The sequence below is a fragment of the Apium graveolens genome, chromosome 4 (genome assembly GCF_009905375.1).
Source record: "Apium graveolens cultivar Ventura chromosome 4, ASM990537v1, whole genome shotgun sequence".
NCBI lineage: Eukaryota > Viridiplantae > Streptophyta > Magnoliopsida > Apiales > Apiaceae > Apium > Apium graveolens.
The window spans coordinates 62,946,912-62,956,143 of NC_133650.1; positions in this window are offsets into that span (position 1 = coordinate 62,946,912).

The window sequence follows — 9,232 nt, forward strand, 5'->3', positions numbered from 1 at the left end:
AATACTTAATTAATAATATTTTTAAACATCCAAACACATTTAATACTTAACAAATAATTCACAGAATAGATACTGAACACATATATTAATTATTTATTAGCAAAAATAATTACACGATATATCCCGAATATTACAACTTTCACTCTTGTTTCCCATCTTTTTTTGAATATGAAACCACCTATGTGTTGGGATTTACTTTCTCTACATACATATATATATAGATGCACGCGTGTATCTCTGTGATTTTTCGAAACCCTTTCCCGGGTTCAATTCAGGTTTCCCGAATTCTTGACTAGGTTTGTTCATTTTGGTTGCAATTCGTGATGATCACTATGTTTATGTTATTATTCGATTGAATTGGAGAGGTTTCTTTGAAGGAAACCCCGATTGGGGCACCTCCGAGACCTTGCCGCTGCCGATAATGGCCTCTGGCGAGCCGGTGGTGTACCATGATGCTTGTCTGAGTCCTATAAATTACAATAAAGTTGAATTAACTTATGCATGTCAAGTTTATGTGAATTTTCGAGATAGTGGTTTCGAGTTTTTGGATTTATAGAATCGGTTATGTTAAATTATAATGTTTTAAGAGTTGATGATTCGAAGTATATGGTTTAATCGAATTGCATGTGAAGAAATTAATTTTTTTTAAAATTTCAGAATCGAACTATTCGATTTGAGCCTCGATTTTGGATTAATTGGATCGTGTAATGAATATATGATGTGTAACGATTTGATTAAGTGATCAGTTTCTTGAGACGTTGATGCATGTTAAAAATAATAAATTTTCAAGTTTATAAACCTGTTTTTCTTAAAAGTTGGTTTCGAATTAAAGATTCTGGAGTGGTATTTGTGTGGTAAATGATTGTGCGTTATTTGTTAGTGATTGATATATGTTTATGTGTTGTAATAGTTGGTATTGATTGTTGTTGATTGGGTTAATAAAAAAGATATTATATTTGCGAATAGGTCATGTCAAAATTCTGATAAGATTATTAAGGGTTAATCCTAGGTGTTGTAATAATGGTGTTATGCCGATTGTATGTTAATTGTGAGTAAGAGATGATTGTATAATTGAATATCGTATAAAAGGAAATAGTGTGATTCTCGTACTTGATTATTTGTTATATGAATACGAGTGTGTATATGATTTTTAATATGACCTTACGAGTTAGAATGAGTAGAACAAAAGTATAATGTATATACGAATGAATATAATTACGTGTTATATGATCAGTGTGGTCAGAGTATATATATATAAGGTATAAGTTGACTGTTTAATGCAAACGGGGTAGAAAAGTTAGAAGTTCAGAGAAACGTCGAGAGTTGATAAGGTCCCTAATTAGGTTTTATTGTTGTGTTGTATATTCAGAAAGCAAAGGCATTCGAATTAAGAAAGGAAAAGAAGTTCTAGATGGCGGTAACTAAACCCATATGAAAAAGGAAAGTTTTGTGAGGCAAGTAACTCTGCAATGGTCTTATAAATGTTAAATGAGAATGAAACGATAAGAGAAGTTGGTCATGGTATTAAATAATTGAAAAAAGATTATAATGATAGTATACTTGATTTTTGTTAATAAACCATGTTACTAGTTTCTTCCTTTGAGATACCCATAAATACCTGGTTCCATGTGTTTATCCAATTCTCACTTAAATATCTATATACCCCGTACTTCCTAATGATTCATGTTTCATTTGATACCTAAAGTTGACCTAGTTCCCCACGTTAACAATACACATGATTTGGGAACAACCTGCTTCGAAATTACTTTGTTTTACGTACATTGATAATACCTATACTTACCTTGATCACTCTCTAGTTTGCGTTCCTTGTCTTATATCCTTTTTACCCCATTTGAATTCTTGAAATGTAACTACGAATGATTTTTGACTTGTAAGAGTCCGAATGATTTTAAAGGATGGTAAATGTTAAAATGGAATTAAGTTTTAGAATAACAAGAGTTTTTCTATATAAAGATTTTCACTGATTTCCTAAAGATTGGATGTTGCGTAAGAGGCTAGCGAGGCTAGTCCAGCTAAATAAGAGGCTAGCTGTAATATCCGGGATATAACGTGTAATTATTTTTTATCAATAAATGATGATTGTGTGATTATTATGTGAATTTTGGTGAATTATCTGATGATTGATAATAATATTTAGATATTTATATGTGTAAGGATATGAGTATGTTAATTTTATTATGCCCAGAATAAAATATAGATTTGTGATATTTTTCTTGTAATTTTTGGATTGTTATATGATTTTAAAATGGTTTATGAATTTAATAATTATTTTCTGAATAATTACAAAACTATTTTATAAAACCGGGAATCGTCCAACTTCAACCATTTTTATATTTTTACAACCCAAAATTCTTCGGAAAACTCCTTCCTAACCTAATATGATCATTCTGAACATTTTCCGTGTTTCAACTTTTTCGATCCGGATTACGGTTTGGCCCGTACGCGTCCCAGCGTACAATTTTCGATATGATAATCATTTCGATAAATCAACAAAACCCGTATTCTCAAGAGACAGGATATTATTACATTATTTTCGTATAAAGTGTTTTATAAGAAGCCCGGTTTGGATAATTATCCAATATGGGTATCAAATCGGATCGTTTTTGTAGTTACTTAGCGGCTAAGTAACTTATTTTTCGATCCAATACGATCCAACACGTACCAATATTTCATAAATATAAATAGCTCTTTTCTTATTTCATTTTATTCTTATAATCATAATCAACCGGTAAAAACCGATAAAATATAGAGAAAACCCTAATTAATCGTCACGTTCATGAAAATCAAACGCACAAACGAAGGCGTTATCGAACTCCAATTCGAGCGTGCCATATATCAAATCGAACCTCTCGAAAAGTTCTTTCTGAATCAATCAACATTTTTAGTGCAAAAATCAAGGTGATTTCTTATTTATTTATTTTAATTCAAATTATTTAATAATTAAAATATGAATTTTTGTTCTTGATGTTATTTGTGTGATTTGATGCTTGAATCATGTAGATCTTTTCATCCTGGTCATTTTGGTATATTATATGACTAATTTGGAGTTCAATAACAAGTTCAAATTGATGTTTGATTCTCGTATTGTAAAAATTAGGGTTTATAACTTTGAATGTTCTTAATTGAAATTTAGGTGTTTCTTATTTAGGGGTTATTAGATGAAATTGATTGCATGATTAAATAGATCGTTTACCCACGAATCGAATGTTGTAATCGAAATTAACAACCGATACCTGGAGAGCCTTGATCGGAAAAAGAAGCACAACAGCGGCGGAAATTTTCCGTCGGGTTTTCCGGCCAATTTGTTGATTTATTTCACGATTTGACTGCATAATTAAGTTCCTGGAGGTATATACATGAATTCCTGTTGTTTTGGTTGAATTCTGGGCACAAACGAAGTTTCTCGGCGAGCTCGGGGTCGCCGTTAATGGTGACCGCAGACGTAGGTAACGGGGACGATGACGAAATTACTGAAATGCCCCTGCAGTTTTGCCAGATTTGCATTTCAGTCCCTGTTATTTAAAACTTTATAAATATTAGATTTCTATTTGTAAAACTTACAAAAATGATATTTTATTATTATTTTATTTTTAGAAAATTGTTTTTAATTCCAAAACTCTTTATTTTAATTCTGAAAATTATTTTAATTCGAAATTAAATCTAAATTATTTAATTAATTAATTTTATTTAATAACTAATTATTTAATTAATCAATTAGTTTAAATATTAATTGATTAATTAATTTAATTAGTTATTAATTAATTTTAATTGATTATTTAATTAGATTTAATTATTATTTTGATTTAAAAATTCTGAAAAATATTTTCGAGCTTTTAAATATTATTTTAAATTATTTTCAAGGCTCGATAATTATTATAAAATTATTTTAAAGTCAGATTCGGGTGTTCAAACTCTGTTATTTAATTATAAAATGATTCGGAGTCCCGTTTTAATTCCGAAAAATGTTCAAATATTCGCATTAAATACCTGGAAAATCATTTTAACCCCGAATCTTCTTTGAATAATTATTTGGATTAAATATCTTACGTGATATGTGCTATATGTGATCTGATTGATATATAATATGCCTCTATGTGCATTGTTTGACGGTTTTATTCATAACTTGCAATCCGTACGTCAGATTTGGGTAAAACGAAGTGTACATAGAAGCTTGTAATGTGTCGAATGAGATGAGAATTAGTATTGATGCATACATATAATGTTTAACAGAGGAAGCAAGATGTAAAGAGGAAAAACAAGTGGTCAGTGAGTGGGAACCAATTAAAAGTGCTAGTAAAGTAAGAACTGTGAGATTGAGATTTCTGGTAATAAGTTTGATGCTTACTTAATACCATTTAAGTTAGGAGAGTTTGATGTTATTTTAGGAATGGACTGGCTATCTAAACTTGATGTTCAGATAGACTGTCGTAATAAGAAAGTAAACTTGAAGATGTTAGACGAGAAAGTGGTGACGTTTAGAGGTCAGAGACAAGTGAAGAAGTTCTTGACGATGATTCAAGCCATAAAGTTACTACGACAAGGATGCGAGCATTTCATGGCTTATGTGATAGATAGAAGTCAGGAGCCAATAAAACTGGAAGACATTCCTGTGGTAAATGAATTTCAAGACGTGTTTCCAGACGAATTACCAGGACTTCCCCAGATAGAGAAATTGAGTTTACGATCGACTTAGCACCTGGAACGGAACAAGTATCTAAGGCCTCGTACAGAATGATGCCAGTTGAAATGAAGGAACTAGTAAAGCAATTACAAGAGCTGTTAGAAAAAGGAGTGATTTGACCTAGTGTGTCCCCATGAGGTGCACTGGTACTATTTGTTAAGAAGAAAGACGGAAGCATGAGATTATGCATCGACTATTGAGAACTTAATAAGCTTACGATCAAGAGCAGGTATCCACTACCCTGAATCGATGATTTGTTTGATCGGCTGAAAGGAGCCAAGTATTTCTCTAAGATTGATTTGAGATCTGAATATCACCAGTTAAAGATCAAACATGAAGATATACCAAAGATAGCTTTCAGAACAAGGTACGGTATTTATGAATTCTTAGTGATGTCTTTTGGATTGACCAATGCCCCGGCAGCATTTATGGACTTGATGAATAGAATTTTCAAGGAATATATGGACAAGTTTATAATTATATTTATCGATGATATTTTAATCTACTCAAAGTCAACTAAAGATCATGCGGAGCATCTAAGGATATCTTTGGAAATTTTAAGAAAGAAGAAGTTGTATGCCAAGTTTTCAAAGTGTGAGTTTTGGTTATAAGAAGTTCAATTCTTAGGACACGTAGTACGTAATGAAGAGATCAAAGTGGACCCAACAAAGATCGAAGATGTTATGAATTGGGAAAGGCCAAAAACACTAACAGAAGTGAGAAGTTTCTTGGGATTAGCGGGATATTATCGAAAATTTGTTCAAGATTTCTCGAAGATTGTGACACCTTTGACAAAGCTCACCAGGAAAAATGAGAAGTTTATATGGAATAAAAAGTGCGAAGAAAGTTTTCAAGAATTGAAGAAGAGATTGATCACGACACCTGTTTTGTCACTTCCAGATGATCAAGGAAATATCGTAATCTATAGTGATGCTTCTCATAAGGGATTAGGTTGTGTTTTGATGCAGCATGATAAAGTTATTGCATATGCGTCTAGACAACTGAAACCTCATGAGCAGAAGTATCATACTCATGATTTTGAAGTAGTAGCAATAGTATTTGCCTTAAAGATTTGGAGACATTATTTATATGGAGAAAAGTGTGAGATCTTTACGGACCATTAAAGTTTAAAGTACATATTTACGCAAAAGGAGCTTAACATGAGACAGAGAAGATGGTTGGAGTTGATCAAAGACTATGATTGCACGATTAACTATCATCCAGGAAAAGCGAATGTGGTGTCAAATACGTTTAGCAGAAAGGAAAGATTGAACGTGTTAACAGTACCTGGAGAGTTATACCAGGAATTTCGGAAATTGGAATTGGAAGTCAGAATTTATAAGCTTGATAAAGCAAAGATGTATAGTATGACCTTTCAGCCAGAATTGTTAGAAAAGATAAGAAAATGCCAAGAGGAAATAATGGACCAGGATATCAATCGGTTGGTAGGAGAAGAGTTATGCACTCAGAAGGATGATCAAGTTATTCTCAGATTTTATTCCAGAATTTGGATTCCACCAGTGACAGAATTGAAGAGTGAAATTCTACAAGAGGCTCACAACTCAAAGTATTCAATCCATCCAGGAAGTACCAAGATGTACAGAGATTTAAAAGAATATTATTGGTGGCCAGACATGAAAAGAGAAATTGCGGAATGGGTTAGCAAATGTTAAATGTGTCAGAGAGTTAAGGAAGAGCACCAGAGACCAAGTGGATTATTACAACCGTTGGAAATTTCAGAGTGGAAATGGGAGCACATTGCTATGGATTTTATAGTTGGCTTACCAATAACGAAAGCGAACCATGATGCTATTTGGGTTATAGTAGACAAACTAACCAAATCAGCTCATTTCTTGCCTATTAATGAAAGATTTTCACTGGATAAGTTGGTTCATATGTATTTGAAGGAAATAGTAGTCCGTCATGGAGTGCTTGTGTCTATTGTATCGGATCGAGATCCACGATTCAATTCAAGATTCTGGAGAAGTTTTCAAGAATGTTTGGGAACTAAATTAAACATGAGTACGGCTTATCATCCGCATACTAATGGCCAAAGCCAGAGAACAATGCAAACAATTGAAGACATGTTACGTGTTTGTGCCCTTGATTTCAAAGGAAATTGGGATAAACAGTTTCCCTTAGTGGAGTTTGCTTACAATAAAAGTTATCATGCCAGTATTAGAATGCCTCCCTACGAAGCTCTTTATGGACGCAAATGTCGATCACTAGTATATTGGGATGAAGTCGGAGAACGTAAGATACTTGGACCTGAATTGGTGCGATAGACAAAAGAAATTGTGGAAGTCATCCAGAAAAGGTTAATCGCAGCACAGGATTGTCAAAGGAAATATGCAGACCAGTCCAGAAAGGACATGGAATTCAAAGAAGGAGATCTAGTGTTACTGAAAGTATCACCATGGAAAGGATTATCGAGATTCGGAAAGAAAGGGAAGTTGAGTCCTAGATACGTTGAACCTTTTGAAATTTTGAAACATGTCGGCAAGGTAGCATACAAGTTGGCGTTACCCCCACACATGGAGCATATTCATAATTTTTTTCACGTATCGATGCTTAAAAGATATAATCCAGACTCTAGGCATGTAATTGAGTATGAGCCAATAGAACTTCAAGCAGATTTATCATATGTGGAAAATCCAATAGAGATTCTAGAAAAGAGAGAAAAGGTATTGAGAAATAAAGTTGTAAATTTAGTAAGAGTATTGTGGAGAAACCCAAAGGTTGATGAATCAACCTGAGAATTAAAAAGTGATATGTGAAAAAAGTACCCTCAATTGTTTACTTAGGAGTTCTGAGGACAGAATCCTTTTAAATGGGAAAGGATATAATATTCGGGATATAGAGTGTAATTATTTTCTTATCAATAAATGATTATTGTGTGATTATTATGTGAATTTTGTTGAATTATCTGATGATTGATAATAAAATTTGATGTTTCTATGTGATTGTTAGTCCCTAATAATGCAACAAGAATTACAGAAGGGGGTTGAATGGAATTCTTGAAACTTTTTCTGAATTATAAAATGTTCTAACTTACGATATATATATATATATATATATATATATATATATATATATATATATATATATATATATATATATATATATGACAGTGTTTTGATTTGCAAAGTACGGAATAACAAGTTAAATATGAATCAAAACACAAAGTAATAAAAATGCAAGTCTTTAAAACTTTATGGTGGATTTGAATGTATTCACCATATATATATATATATATCAAGGGAACTCTGTGAAGCTTGAATAGTTCACAGCTGCTTACAAATAAGAACAACTAAACTTACAGAGAAATGCTAAGGATACAGCTTGCAAATGTTTCTATGAGAGAATACTTGCTTAGTCTTCTTGTTGTTCTAACTGCTACTTTTGGTTTATATATCACCAAGATTATACAGTAATAAGACAAGACAATAAAACAAAAGCTATCAAGTCTAATACTATGCTACTTCATTACTCTATTCCAGGATCTTTAAATATCTTTATAATAGCATGGAAATGGCAATGCTTCTTTGTTCTCAAAAACCCAGTTGAATAGGCTTCCATATTCCTTTTACATACACTCAACGCATGTGACTGTGTTATCACTGTCAACAGATGTTTGAATTGATTATTCGTCGGGTACATGATCATCCGTCGGGTAGCTTTGTTGATCATCCGTTGGGTAGCTATTTGGCACTTGACTTCATTTCATTTATGCAGAATTACAAGACATCATCTATGTACAATTAATCAACCTATTCTGCATATCTAATTAAAGTCAACATGACTTATATGCTACTATAGAATCTAAACAAAGGTGTTTGCAGAAATGTGCTACATGACTTATTGTTACATAAGCTACTCACTCGATGGGTGTCAAATCATCATCCGTCGGGACTATATTGAGTCATCCGTCGGGACTATATTTGATTATCCGTCGAGTGCTACATATTTCACTAAGTTAAATCTACTAAGGTATTTTGTTAATAAAATCATCAAGTTCACAATAATCTACCCCAATTTAGGTCTACTAGAATTGTAGCCATAAATTAAGAGAAACTTGATGATAATAAAACACCCTAAAAATACAAATTTAAATGGAAGTAGATAAAACTGTAAAGTGCTGCAATTAACAAAATGTACAAAGATTTGCTCACAGTCATTTTCAAGGTGCTCCTCTAGCCTGAGCATATTAATCTATTTCCTTGAAGATCTGGATCTCTTTCCAAGCTTCCTGTTGTATTCTTCTATCTGATTTTGGAGCTGTATGTGGAATTCCAGTTCATCAGATTCTGAGAGATTTAGCATTTCTTGTATTTCCAAAAGAGTCTCATTGCTAGAGATGCTCAATTGGTCTTCTAATATGAAGAATCTTCTAACTCCTTTATCATCCATGAATTCCATTAACTAGTAGGGCCTTAGATGCACTCTACTCCCTGTGTAAGGAATAGTTAGAGTCTTTGGAAGTGCATCTTTGGCTCTAATACTCCTCAGTTCTTCAATCTTCTTTAGAAC